Source organism: Styela clava, chromosome 12, assembly GCF_964204865.1.
Source record: "Styela clava chromosome 12, kaStyClav1.hap1.2, whole genome shotgun sequence".
Classification (NCBI taxonomy): Eukaryota; Metazoa; Chordata; class Ascidiacea; order Stolidobranchia; family Styelidae; genus Styela; species Styela clava.
The window spans coordinates 6,411,508-6,426,492 of NC_135261.1; positions in this window are offsets into that span (position 1 = coordinate 6,411,508).

The window sequence follows — 14,985 nt, forward strand, 5'->3', positions numbered from 1 at the left end:
TCTTAGGTCTCCGACCAATATTATCGTTTGTTATGTTGTTGTTGTTATTCTTGTTAGACGTTTTCTTCCTATAACGTTTTAAAAAATCGCTTTTCTCTCCAATTACTGGACCAATTGCTTTGAAACATTCAGTGGTTAAAGATTTTTTGCTAGAAGGCTATTACTTTCCTTTATTTAGAAAATAACTGTGGACTCTGAAAGATTCGTTTTTGTGTGCGATGACGTCATCAAAATAAATAAAAAATAGCGCACCTTGTGGCGATTCCGTCTTTGCACTGCGACCTTGAGGTCGAGCGAAGTCGTGAACACTGTGGCTACGTACGGTAGGCTACTGAGAAAGATTGTATGCTGGTACTACTCCGTGTCCATATATTTGAGCATAGCACTTTTGTTTAACTTATGAATTTGATATAAAATCACGAGCCACCGATCAAGATTATTTGATCACCTATTGTAGCTAAACAATATGATAAAGACCTTTATATAGCAATTACTTGACTCTAATATTAATAGTTAATTGTTTTTATATTTTTCACCCACGTTTCAGGCTCTAGCTCTAATGTATATACAGTATTTTAATATTGGATTGAATAGTTGAAGACGAAATTTTTAAGTTTATTTTCAAATGTGATCAGAATACTAAAATTAATCTATTTATATATATTTAACAAGTCACATATCAATATATCGAACATGCGAACATTTTCAATAAATCTTCTCCGAATATTTATGGTTTCGTGGTCTAATTCAATACAAAGCTGCAACTAAATGACATTGGGATTTTTAAAAATAGAATTTATTAAAAAAAAAGTAAAAAAGTACAGAAAAGTACAGAAAAGTAACACATTTTGTATATTTGATATAAAATGTTGCCTTATATTTTCTAAATTTGTGATTTGACATAAATTTTCCATAATTCGAAATGAAATGAAACAACGTTGAACAAAAGGTTAGCCTACTTCCATACGGCCCAACAATGTAAAATACGAGAATATCGGTCAGAGATTGAAGACTTATCAATCGAAAGTTAGGGAATCCCCAATAATAGCGCGCTCACTCCATAGTGACACCTTGTGTCCAATCACTAATTAATTAATAACTCGCTAAATATACGACATAGTTCATCCAAAATCAATAGGCTTCTGGTACGACATATGATGAATGCACATGCAAAATATGGAGCAGATTCAATCTCGCTTTCGTGAGATATTGCGTGCATCTAACAGACAGAACAGACAAACAAACAGACAGACAAATACCTATCAACATACTTACCGACTAAAATCGATAAGTAATAAGCATTGATACGTCCATTTTTGTTACAACCCCATACAACATTTTGATAAATGACATTTCAATGTTTATTGAATTAATTAATTACTCATTGCTCGCAAGTATTCACGGGCATTTGATTCCAACTGGTGTGACGAAATTGCCTATTATTAACAGTATGTGAGCTTTTGATACCCTTCAGAAACTATTCAATTAGTTTTGAGTGTTTGTCAATTTGTAGATATTATTGAAACGAAGCATTTTACCTCATTTGGGCCCATTCATAAGTTACTAAGGAATTTTTAAACTAGCAGTTAGTGCAAATAGATTTCTTATATATAAGTTTTGTATGTGTTTTGCGCGAAGAATTTTAAATGTCTTGTTCTCATTAATTTAGATTTTGTCTTATTTAATTCGCTATAAATAATGTTTAACACAAAAGAAACAGTCAGTTTGGCTATTCGGACCGACTCCGTGTCCAGGGAGATAAAAGCATCAGGGACGGAAGCAACTGTAATTTCATGCTGTGTTGGGTTATGTATAATGATGATTGGTTGTTACTATTTAAAACGTTCAATGAAAAAATAAACAATGCTAACAAAACGTAGGTAATCTAAACTCATTTCTGTAGTAATACTAGAAGTTTAGTAAGGTCGCTCTTATGACCGTTGCTTTTTTCCATTCTTCGGTTTGTAAACCCTTAGTGTAATGTCGGCAAATATCGTTATGTGTTTGATTCTGCTTCTAGGCCTCAAATTCATTTTTATTAACATTTCAATCATCGTGAATCGATTAAAATTCTTCGTTTTTACTATCACTTATTGTATTCATTTTTGGAATTTATTAAAAAAGATATTAAAATATAATATAAAATTATAAACGGCGTTTCCAAATTGAAAATATGAAAACAGGAATTATTATATCCCAAGTTTACATGTGCGTATATCTATCTCCCTTGACTTTGAAATGGCCAAGTGCTTGCTATGAGGATATTTATTTTTTCTTTCATATTTTTTGCTTTTACAGAAATATGTAGACGCCTGAATTGTACATACCAAATCGTCCTGCTTCTTCCAGTTTTCGCAACCAACACGATCGCCTGAATGTTCTCGCCAACACACAAAGACCACGCCAAGCTAAAACATGCTTCATGCCTAATAAATTTTGCATTTGAACAATTCTATTTTTCTAAAATATAGAGTATTTCTACATTAAAGAGTCCGTTGAATAAATTTATGACTTCATTGCCATTTTTGTTTTCATAAAAATATCAAGAATTTAAAAGAGTTATAATTTTCATACATTGTCATGAAATGCTATTAATGTTTTGAAAATTTTTGCTGAATCTAGTTCGATCAAAAAAATTCATATTGGATATCATTATTAGACACGGAGTGGGCATATGGATCGCTTTGTTACTTATCGATCTTAAGATCGGTAAGTATGTTGTTAAGTATTTGTCTGTCTGTCTGTCCGTTTGTTTGTCTGTTAGATGAACGCGTTATCTCACGAAGGCAAGGTTGAATCTACTCCAAATTTTGCATGTGCATTTATCATATCTTGGACCAGAAGCCTATTGATTTTGGATGAATTATGTCGTATAATTAGCGAGGTATTAATTAATTAGTGATGGGAAACGCGATGTCCCTATAGAGTCATGAATCGAAATCGCAGTTTCGATCGATAAGTCTTCGGTCTCCGACCGATATTATCGTTTGTTATGTTGTTGTTGTTATTCTTGTTCTTGTTAGACGTTTTATTCTTATAACGTTTTAAAAATCGCTTTTCTCTTCAATTACTGGACCAATTGCTTTGAAACATTCAGTGGTTACAGATTTTTCGCTAGAAGGCTATTACTTTCATTTATTTATAAAATAACTGTGGACTCTGAAAGATTCGTTTTTTGTGTGCGATGACGTCATCAAAATAAATAAAAAATAGCGCTCTTTGTGGCGATTCCGTCTTTGCACAGCGACCTTGAGGTCGAGCAAAGTCGTGAACACTGTGGCTATACGTACTACTGAGAAAGGTAGGCTACTGAGAAAGACTATATGTCGGTACTACTCCGTGTCCATATATTTGAGCATAGCACTTTTGTTTAACTTATGAATTCGATATAAAATCACGAACCACCGATCAAGATTATTTGATCACCTATTGTGGCTAAATAATATGATAAAGACCGTTATGTAGCAATTACCTGACTCTAATATTAATAGTTAATTGTGTTTATATTTTTCACCCACGTAGATAATGTCATGTTTTACAAATGATTGCTTTTGATAAAAAAAATAAATAAATAGAAATGGATTATTCATTTCGATTCATATGCGCCATTGATAGTTTGTAAAAATACTTTGTAAAAACATCACCAAACGAAGCCTTATACTCACGATAAATATCATTGTGTCATGGTATATTTATATTTTGTGACATTTTCTATTTGAGTTCGTATATTTCCATTTTTACTATTTGCAACAAATACTTTTGTGCCTATCGCTAGGCTCATGGACGATGAATATTAAAATTCCACCGTGACATTTTTATTTTTGGTATGCAAGTGCCCATTTCTAGTATTTGTAACTAATATTTTCATTCCTAATCTTGGAATTATTGGCGATTAGAACCTTCTCATACCAAACAGCTTTTGTTTTTTTGACTTCAACTAACTTTAGAGCGTCACGCGACACATCCATACCGTATATAGACCGTATCATATAAAAGTAGAGTGTGATGAGCAATAAATTAAACAAAATAAATATTGTTAGTTAACCTGGGTAAACAGGGACTTTGACCAAATCGTGCTTGATTAAACTCCAATAGGCCTTATTCGCTATACAAAGAATGGCGAAGTATATTGCGTGGCAATTTGCTACCTTATGCTTTAGTGCTAATAACATTGTATTAGTGAAGCTTTATATAGGGAGCAAAATGTGTCGTTTCAATTAAGTATCAATAAGGTATGTGAAATCAAATATGACTATTTTATACCTTTTTATGGTGTTAAAGTCTGTGTTGCGGCAAAGAGTAACGAGCACAAAAAAAAGACAAATTTGTGATTGCGCATTTAACATCTTCAAAAACGTTTTCTTTATAAAATTAAAAAAAAAAAATTAAAATGGAAAAAATACAAAAAAAATGTATTTTTGTTTTCTAGCATTTTTCATTATCAATATTTGTGTCAATATTGTTCTTGGTCACGAATTTTAGAACACAACCAAAGTTCGAGAAAAGATTGTTTCTAATTTAGGTCGCATTGTGGAATCGCCAAAAATATCAAAAAATATGCAAGCCTCAAATAATGCCCGTGTCCAGAAAATTCACCGTATGAAATCTCGCTGCAGGAAATTTCGTCGCATAGGAAAAATCGCAAAAGTATTTTGCTGTAAAAGAAGTATTTGTTTTAAAACAGTTAGATTTATAGGGTTAGGGTATGTTCTTTAATAACAAATCTTATTTAAATGGGGCAATTTTTCATACGGCGATCTTTCCAATGCGGCAAAATTTTCTAGAATCAATAATTGCCAATCTATTGCTAGTAAGAGAAAAATATTCAAGTTCAAATGGATTTTTGGCCATGAGGTCTACATTGGTATGCCATCTCAGCGTTTGTGTAATCTCAGTGTTCAGGATGTTAGGAATTTTATGAGAATGTTTTTATGAAATTAAACTATTGAGATTACGTTATGGAGGGGAGATCATTTTTTTTCTTGGGGCCACTCTGTATCTGCACTTATTTAGTTAATGTATGTATTGTAACTTATATTTCCGTACCTAATCATCGCCTCATTGACGATACATAACAAATTCATTTCATCGATCGACGCACCGGTCGGTGCTTCCCCATTAACGAGAGCGACGTTTCAGAAAGTCAATTATAACGCCGCGTACCGCAATATAAATATTAAATACCGATCTCGTTTGAAACATGTTCGAAGCGCTCTTCAAATGTCCATATCGCGTTTGCTACGGTACAGAATGAGTTTGTCGATGAATTCTCAAGAGAATCGGATCCATCGATAAATGAAAAGTAGCTTGTTCAGTTTCATGGCTCAGCATTGGGCAAACCATGTTAATATAACTTATGGTTTTGGTAAACGCAAAGATTTAAGATTCTAGTTTCATCTAATGAGAATTTTTTCAAAGCTATTTCTGTGTATAATTAATAATAAATTGAAGGTACAAAAACACGAAATACAGCAAAATCATAAAAAAACGATGGGAAAAAGACTGCTGCTATTCACACTCCCTTTCACATGGACATCCATTTCACATGGGTCCTAAAAATTGATAATGATCATGAAACGCACCCCAAGGCTCTAAACGCGTGATAAGTCACACAGTTAACTCGTTTTCTCGGCTTCCATTCCATATGGATACAATATTAAAAGCCTGCCAATGCTCGCGCATTACTGCTAAACATTTATTACTTAACAGTTTTTATCAAGTTATATATGAAACAACTGAAAACAATGGTTTACTATACATTATCTTCCGTTTTTTTTTGTTATTTGGTAATCAATGCATAATAACATTTGCGGTAAAGTATTAAATATATATACAAGCTCAAAAAAGTTCACAAAATATGTTCTTCTATATCCTGAATCCTTGATTTCGTCGATATGCTTATGAATGACAGTGCAGTTGTATGTACAATATAGCAAATAATGGAACCTGCAAAAATATATGACAACAAAAATTGTACTAATTCTTAAAATTATGAATAAAACAATAAATTTATTTATCTCTGTCAGTGACAAGTATGCTTCCTCGAAATGAAATAAATATATTACTTAAGCTTAAATTATGGTTTTGTAAATTTAAAGTTGCATACCTGCCACAGTTTTAATCGTTTTTTTGGACCTTCTTGATCACAACGTATGCTACAACACCTACTCCAATAAGCAGTCCTGCACCAGCGCAACATGCAATAACAGTAGCTCCAGCACCTTTTGCACTTATTCCAACAGTTAGACAAGTAGCCGATATAGCTACATCTACAGTATTGGTCATTGCTAGTACTTTATATTTTCATTCAGAGAAGCTTATGGATACTAAAATAAACATTTGTGTCATGAATGGCCTTCAGAAATGTACAAGTTCTGAGATACTGATACTTTGTGAAGATAATACCAAGTCATTTCAGCTTTTACTATGTTCTGAGCGAGAAATCTTGCCCACTGCAATTCAAATGATCGATGCTGGAATGAGTTGATTCGTACATGACCTGTTAATGCGTTCTCATCGTCAGTACAAATTGCTGAACGTATTTTGTGATCCTCAATTTCAAGTTCAAACTACTAAATGACTACAATATCTAACTCTTCACAACCTCTCACCAAACTACTTTTGTTTCGATGACTTAAAGTAACCTTACAGCACCATGCTACATATTCGAACATACCATAATTCGTATCATATAAAAGTAAGCTGTAAGTAGAATTAAATCCTTTGTGATTTGACCTGAGCAAACAGGAACTTCAAAACCATATGACCTGACGTCAGAGTTCGTCGATCTAGTCTCGATTTATCCGAAGTCCATAGTTGGTTATGGATGCGCATTGCGCACTGCGCACGGCTTAACATATCGGCTTAACTTAATTTTGTTCGGTCGAAACTTGTCTGGGTCTGATTGATTCGTGCTGATTTGAGGCTGCGCATTGCTACGACTATCTAATTCCACTCAGAAAGAAGGATGTGCAAATAATCATGAATAGAAATGCACAGGTGTTAAGATACCGCTACGATGTGAACATAAAACTACGCCCTTTTTACAAACTCTTTTCTCAGCGAGACACCTTGCCATCATGAAATAAGTTGGTCCATACACCACCTACTTATTGGTCCTTATCGCCACTGTAAATGGCTGAGCCTTTTGTGTAGGTTTCTGAATCTAAAATTTAAGTTCAAATCACTCATTATTAGGTGACTGCAATATTTATTTTGCTTGCCAGTTTATGATTGTCACCCAGCTACTTTTTGTTTCATTGACCATAGGTAACCTTACAGCATCACGCGACGTATTTGGACATACCATAAATCGTATCATATAAAAGTAAGCTTTAAGCGACAGTAAAATCTTTGTGATTTAATCTGTGCAAACAGGCACCTTAAAATGAAATGACCTGAGGCCCGAGTCCGCAGTCTACGCTCGATTTATTAGAAGATCGTAGTTGGTTTCGGATGCGTGTTCGTAATGGTTTTGATCTAACACACTCGTCCAGTGGCGCAACCAAGGGTGTGCAATGATGTGTATGTGTGAGGGGGAGGGGGGAGTGAAACAGTGGAAAAACGAGTTATTAATCACGGCTTGCTAAAGATAATTAAGGCCGTGAATCCGCAACCCAAATTTCCTCCATTGAAAGGCGACATTATAAAAGTTGGAGGGGGGTGGGATTTTTTGTCCAAGAAGGCCCATGACCGATTAAAAAGTTTTTTTCGAAATTGTAGATCGCAAAATTTTTCGTGTGACCACGGCACACATGTTAGAGTAGGGTGGGCATTTGGAAACTATGCCGTGGTCTATTTATTCGTTATAAAACTACCGGCGGGGCTACAGGCGTTTTTTCCAGATTAGATATGATAATATTTGTGAAGTGTACTGAATAAATTTTATATTGTACCACAATAAATTGAACTCTAAAATAAACTGAGTGGCAGCAGCGATAGCGTGGAGTCAGTGTTGCAAGAACGGCTCCTCCTTTTCGAATTCGCAAACTCGAAAAAATACGAATCAAAATAAAATATAATCGGTCACTTTACCATGCATTATCAGGTCTGCCAACTGCTGTGGAATTTGAAAGAAATACTTTCATTTTGTCACGAGTTATCGCGATCCTGAGTTACGCTGAATATAATTGACTAAACATAGAAATACATTTTAAATGCTCGTAGCTGTCATGGATTGAATATTTCACGCCACCGAAAAACCATTATACGCTAGAAAATGCGGATCTTCTAACAATCGTTGTAATCGCTGCAATTCAGAATGCGTTGCATGAGAGATTGTGATTTTGAACCTCATATCCCTTCTGAAAACTCGGGCTGAGTTAAAATGTCGTGTAATGTATACTTAAATAAATATATACTGATGCTGTGGTACTAACACTTTGTTTAAATAAGCCTAAAAAGCTGGTCATTATAACGTGTTAGTGTTTTTGTGATTTGATATCAAATATAACTACCATACATTACATTCTACATCAATATGTTTTTCTAGAATCTAGATTCATAGAATTTTTCTATACATTAGTAACATTCCATGGTAATTCAGCTAAATCAGATATTATTACTGAAAATCTCAATATTTAAATGAAATGAAAAATGGATAATAAAATCATAAGTTTAATCAATGGGAACATATGTCAAAATACTTCAGTATTTAAAAAAAATAGAATTGTATGCGCAGATACAGGATTTATATGGCACGAAGCATGTATTAGCCTAGAATGGTCTTTGGGTGTTGGGGTGGATAGTCATCTGAACGTGTTGATTACGGAACAATATTAAGCAGGGTGATTTGTAGTGTACAGTTCAGTCGTCTTTCAAATCCTAAGAAGAAAAAATTATTTGGTGTAAATATAAAATTAATAAAACATAGTAAATTTATAATGAATTTTTCTAATGTTGTAACCCCAATGACAAGGAGACATCACAGAATTACACTCCAGAAAAATCTGATCTAGTCAAGTATTTGCTAGAAAACTTTCTTCCGAAACTGAAGTATCAAATTTCTTAATTCCATTTTTTAATAAATTTCAGAAAATTTGATAAATTATCTCGCGTCACGTTCAATATAATAAAACTACATTTTTAGTTAAAACTTTTGTCAGGGCCAAAATTTGTTCAGAGCAAAGCATGATTATAATATTCCGGGCTTCCCAAATAGCGTTTGACTAAAATGTCGATTTTAAACAGCACTTTAACAAGAGCAAGTTACAATAAAGTACACTAGTGACCTTCAAATTATATATATTTTTTTATTTTATTTCAATTTAGAAACGGCGATTTGTACAAAATTGACCTTTCTACTTTTCGACCATTTTGAATAGATCCCAAGTTTCTGAGTTACTTGAATACAGAAAGTACTGGTATGGAACGAACAATTATAAGCGATTCATATCAATCTAAATTCTAAATGTAGAAATAAATCTTAGACCTAGAATGAAACTCAATTACATGACAATTATTTGTCGGCGTAGTATATGTTCGTTTTCCTGTTTTCAGAGGGGGCCGAATGTTAAACTTCTAGTAATACTACAAATATGAGTTTTAAACTACCTACTTTTCTGTTAGTAGCATTTTTCATTCTTCGACTCCCTTCTCCACCAGATAATGCAACCAAAAACAACTATAACTATAATAGCCACAGCAACGGCACTTGCAATTATAGTAGCTGCCATTCCCGTTGCTTTGATCAATGGAGGTGTCATAGACACTGCGATGGTATTTGCCGGCATCTCAAATGTTGATTATAGCTTAATAAATCAGACAAAGTCTATAATAATGAGATGAAATTATTCAAAAATTAAACGAACGTATGAACAAAATGATGTTCTGGTTATTGATGTTGCTGTAATTAGTTCATGGGCATCACGTATTATTTACCTATCTAGCCGACAAAAAAATTAGTCAAATTGAGTCGAGCAATTTTGTTCTGGCTTGCTCCACCATTGATTTTGTAGAATAAATATGTTGTGTAATACGATGAAGCTTTCATGTCAGTTGGAATAAAGTTTATTTCTATGCGTACAGCACATATAAAAATATGTACCGACTGCTAGTTTAGAAATATCATACTCTATCAATGCGTTGAAATGAAGCATAAACGCATTTGGTCTGTTTCGATCACACCTTACATATAAACTGGCAAGCATATAAAGCTAATTCTATCTGCTGCTGTCGCTAGTGGGAGCACAATAATCGAAATGGAAGCTTACGACCTCTTGCAAACGATAATAAGTTAATAAATCTCTTATTATCGTGTTGGAATTTTGCGTGGGCGTAGCGGTTCTTGCATTTTCAACGACGTGGTAGTGCTGGAGCTCATATTGGGAAAGTAGGCCAAACATTACCTTTCCCGTGTACTATTTATGTGCACAACCTAGTCAATACTGACACTCGGAAAAATGAAGTTACGACAAAATATCAGATACCTACACGACGAAATTGTGATGGAGTAAGTCGCCTACAAGTTACTGCTGAAATAAGTTGAATATTACAAATTTCTTTATCACTGCCGGAGTTAACCAAATATCTGCAAAATGTAACAACTTTTTAGTGACTTTAATTTAAGTTAAAATATCCGTGACTGCAAGTTTTTCATTGTTAATAGAGCAAACACTGCTACAACTTGAGAAACAGAAACTTGGAACACTTCGACGAGATTATCCGACCTAGTCAGCTATCTACTCTCGATTTTATCCGAGATTGTTTTCGAATGCGGGATTGGGTATTTCACCTCGACCATTGGCGGAAAGAAAAAAAAAAAGATGGCGGTGATTCGAATATTTTCTCTGAACCGGTTCAAATAATTTACTATTTGAATATTCGATTCGAAGTTCGCAGTCCTACATATCAGAGATATTTCAGTGTCGATCGGTGCTTGGGAGCGACGTTTCAGGAAATCAATTATTCAGAGTAACTGTAGAACACCTTGAATATGGATCATGAAAGATACATATTTGAAGCTATCTTCGGAGGACAAAACCACGCTTGATGAGTCGAGCGTTTATCGATGACTTTTCAAGTGGCTAAGGCAGCCCATGGCTAAGGCAACTTATATTAATTACAGTATAACTTTTCATTCTGGTGAAACAATGAGTTCAAGACTCCAGTTCAATTATAAAACGCGTTTTTGACAAATTTACATTAAAAATACAGTATAAATAAATCAATTTAAATCACTAAAACTTTACAAAGTGAATTACTTCAAAATCATAAAAAACAATTGGAAAGATACTATTGTTCATATAAAACGGTACATAAAAATCGATAACTATCTTGCGACGCACGTCCACGTATATCAGCGGTGATGAGTTTCACAGACAACTCGTCTTTTCGGCTGTCTATCATTACATACAAAATATCAAAAGCCTATCAAAGAGCGCTGATAAACATCCATTTTTAATCAATTCTTAGCAAGCAATATACGAAATAACTGAAAAAAATAGTTTATCTTCCATTGCAAACTCTTTTCTATTTTATTTGTGTGCCTCTAAAATTTAAGTTTACCATACTAAGCGGCTGTAATATTATTTTCTTCATGACCTCTCACCAAACTACCTTAGTTACAATGACTTGAAGTAACCTTATCTGCAGCATCACGCGACGTATTCGGACATACCATAAATCGCATCAAATGTAAACTGGGAGCGACAATGAAATATTTGTGATTTAACCTGAGCAAACAGGAACCTTAAAACGATATGACCTGACGTCAGAGTCCGCAATCTAGTTCCGATTTATCCCGAGTCCATGGTTGGTTTTGGATGTGCATTGGGCACAGCTTAACTTAATTTTGTTTGGCCGAAGTTTGGGGGAGTATGATTAATCCGCGTCCACGACGAAATAAAGGGCTTGGGTTGGGCCTGCACCTTTTCCATGTATTCTAAGAGTTAGACATGCGGTTATAACAGCTACATTAACAGTATTAGTTATTGCTGCGACTATCTAAATCCACTCTGAGATTGGCGTTGAAATAAGGGTCTGCAAATAGTCATGAATAGAAATGTACGGGTTTTGAGATACCGCTACGATGTGAACATAATACTACGCCCTTTTAACAAACTCTCTTTTCAGCGAAACACTTTGTCACTATGTATATGGGTACTATGTGAACCAAGATGACAGACACCGAAACGTAGCATGTGTACCAGGTTAGGGTCAGGCCTTAATTTCAGGTACAAACACTACGAGAGTCACATGTCGTGTCCCCGAACTCAAAATAGAACTAAAAAAAGAAAAATTGGAATAAAATCATGGCCTAACGTTAACCTGGTACACATACTACGTCCGGTGTCCGCCATCTTGGTTCACATACTTCGGTAGTACCGAAATAAGTTGGTCCATACATCACCTATTTATGCTTTCTTATCGCCACTGTAAATGGCTCAGCCTTTTGTGTGTTTTTCAGAATCTAAAATTTAAGTTCGAATTTTGTTTCATTGACCTGAAGAACCAATTTTCTGTTTTATTAATATTTTAGCATTGGTAACATTAAAAAATTAATAAAACTAAATATTGAAATCATTCACTTACTCATATACGATTGTTTGACGCGAGAAACTCATCTAATACCCAAATCTGGAAGACAATTTTGATATTCTTCCGGCAACTGAATTTTATTTACCGTTATTATAAGCTTTGGTTGAGTGTTTACTGCATATTTTCCCCCTGCGCTTGGGTATATTTTTTCAAAATTAAAAATGCTGGACTCCTTGCCGTGATAGAGTGGTTCACGTAGCCGCTTGTCGGTTACAGCTTCCACCACCAACAATTCCATAAACCATCAAGCCCATGCCGCATTTGCAGCGCATATCCCACAGAGCACGGCGCGTTGGCAGAATGTCACGGTATAGTGAGAATGACGTCATCGGAAACACCGCGCTCATTAAAATTTTAATGAACGATTATCAAAAATCTTGACAATGTTTATCATGATAAAAATACTAAAAAAGATGTAAAAAATATTCTATTCTCAAAACTGCCCACGTCTACAGTGAAAGATATCTAGAAAATCACAAAAAATGCAAATTTCTGCTCTGGTGATCACATTCCCCAAAATAGATAATGTTAAAATTGTTTTGTTTACATCACTTTTCTTTTTGCGCGTAGGCTGGGTTTTTATTGAATAAGGTCTATTGCTGGTCACTATTCTTACGAAGCAACAGCCATGTCGTGCTGCCATCTAGTGGAATCGCAAAACTTATCTCTTTTCCCGACTTTTGACCCCGGAAAAATTCTTCCTATACCTTACCCTTGCAAAGTTTTCGGGGCTACTTTAAAAGTGCTTTTGCGAGTTGGCGCCCGTAAAATGGGGTATGTGTTTCAAACCATCATTATGATTTATCGCATACAACAATCTGTTTTTTAAAAGTACCGGTGAAGAATTTTAGCCCAGTCTATCACAGCTATTCTACACTAGTTTTTCATTACTACAATTAATTTAAAACTCCTAGGAAGACAAAGGGATCATTGAATTATCTGATTTATATTTAAAAGTTTCCGAAACACAATTGAAAGCTAACGAATAGAGTTCAAAAACGCGAAAACGAGGTAATGTTTACGACCACGCTTGAAAATCTGTCTGAGTGAGAAAAGTGTCTGTGCGGATGCGAAAGGGAGCATTGTTACATCACTTTTTGCATCTTGCTGATTTGCCAATGTCACGAAGTAAACAAGGAAGTCGATGCTCGGAGAAAGGTTCATAGCACATTATTTACGCAGGTACAGTATATCGATGGGGAAGTCAAAATTGCACCCAGGCTGTGGACCCAGGCTGTTGAGTTTAATATACGTAATCTTTGTCTTTGAATAGGTAACATATTGAATCTCAATACATTGTTTAATGTGTATACAATACACACCCAATCTTAACCCAATCAATACACACCCAATCTTGGCAAAAACGGTTTATAACAGGTTACAAGTTGGTGCGAGTTCTTCAGGAAATATCTGTGATCAGCTAAATGTGTTCGTTGTATAACTTAATGCATAAAAATTGAATAAATTGTTACAAATTTTTACAGTGGGTGAAGTGAGATACAACGTGAGATAGAAATCATAGCGTTGAAACCAAGATATTTAACTGCTGCCACTACCTTAAAAAAATGAGTAACATGTATTACCTATATTTAGTGTTTTATGTGGTAACTATAGGCCTTGATTTGAAAAATTTTCTACTGGGTCAATTGCTTTAACATGTCCAATGGTCAAAGGTTGTTGTCTAAAAGACCTTTATTGACTTGAAAAATCATTATGGGTTCTGTGGCATCCGTTTTTCACTTTGAAGTCGCAATTCTGCGATTTGATGGTCAGATTACCGGCCTGTAAAAGATTCTCGATGATACGTCGTTTTCGCCTTTTTGCCCATATATTTGAACATTGATTTTTGTCTTACATAGTAATACAACGTTCCTTTTATAACACCATATCGTAAATGACTGTGATTGTGAGTACTGCAGTTTTACTATAGAACTGTTAATAATATATTTGGATGGTCAATTTTGCATAAAGTTCCTTTTTTTTATTGGGTGGGGCTCTAGGGTTATTGGCTTCACGTAATGACCCACGAATTTTTACTTCCTTTTCCCACTTCATCCGTATACAAAACGTCTTGGGGTGGATATAAAACCAGTTCTTCCAATTCTGCTCTGAACGGAGAAAACATTGTTTAAAATCACCCCGTGTTCCCATGCTTTAACACTTGGATTTTATATTCAGAAAAATCAGAAAAAAGCTGGAAACCTCATATGCTTACGTTGTTATCAGAATTTCCCGAGCCAGGTTCGACCTCTGGACTCATTGTGACAAAGCTAATATTGCTTCGATGTTCTTGAGCGCAACATTCAACAACACATTGGAACGTAAGAATGAAGGATGCTAACAAACCCATTTTGTAGTGAGAACCAGCACACGAGTATCGATTTACGATAATGAAGGTATGAATTAGGCACCAACGCTTCTATATGGTGCTTCATTTTTTTAACGACG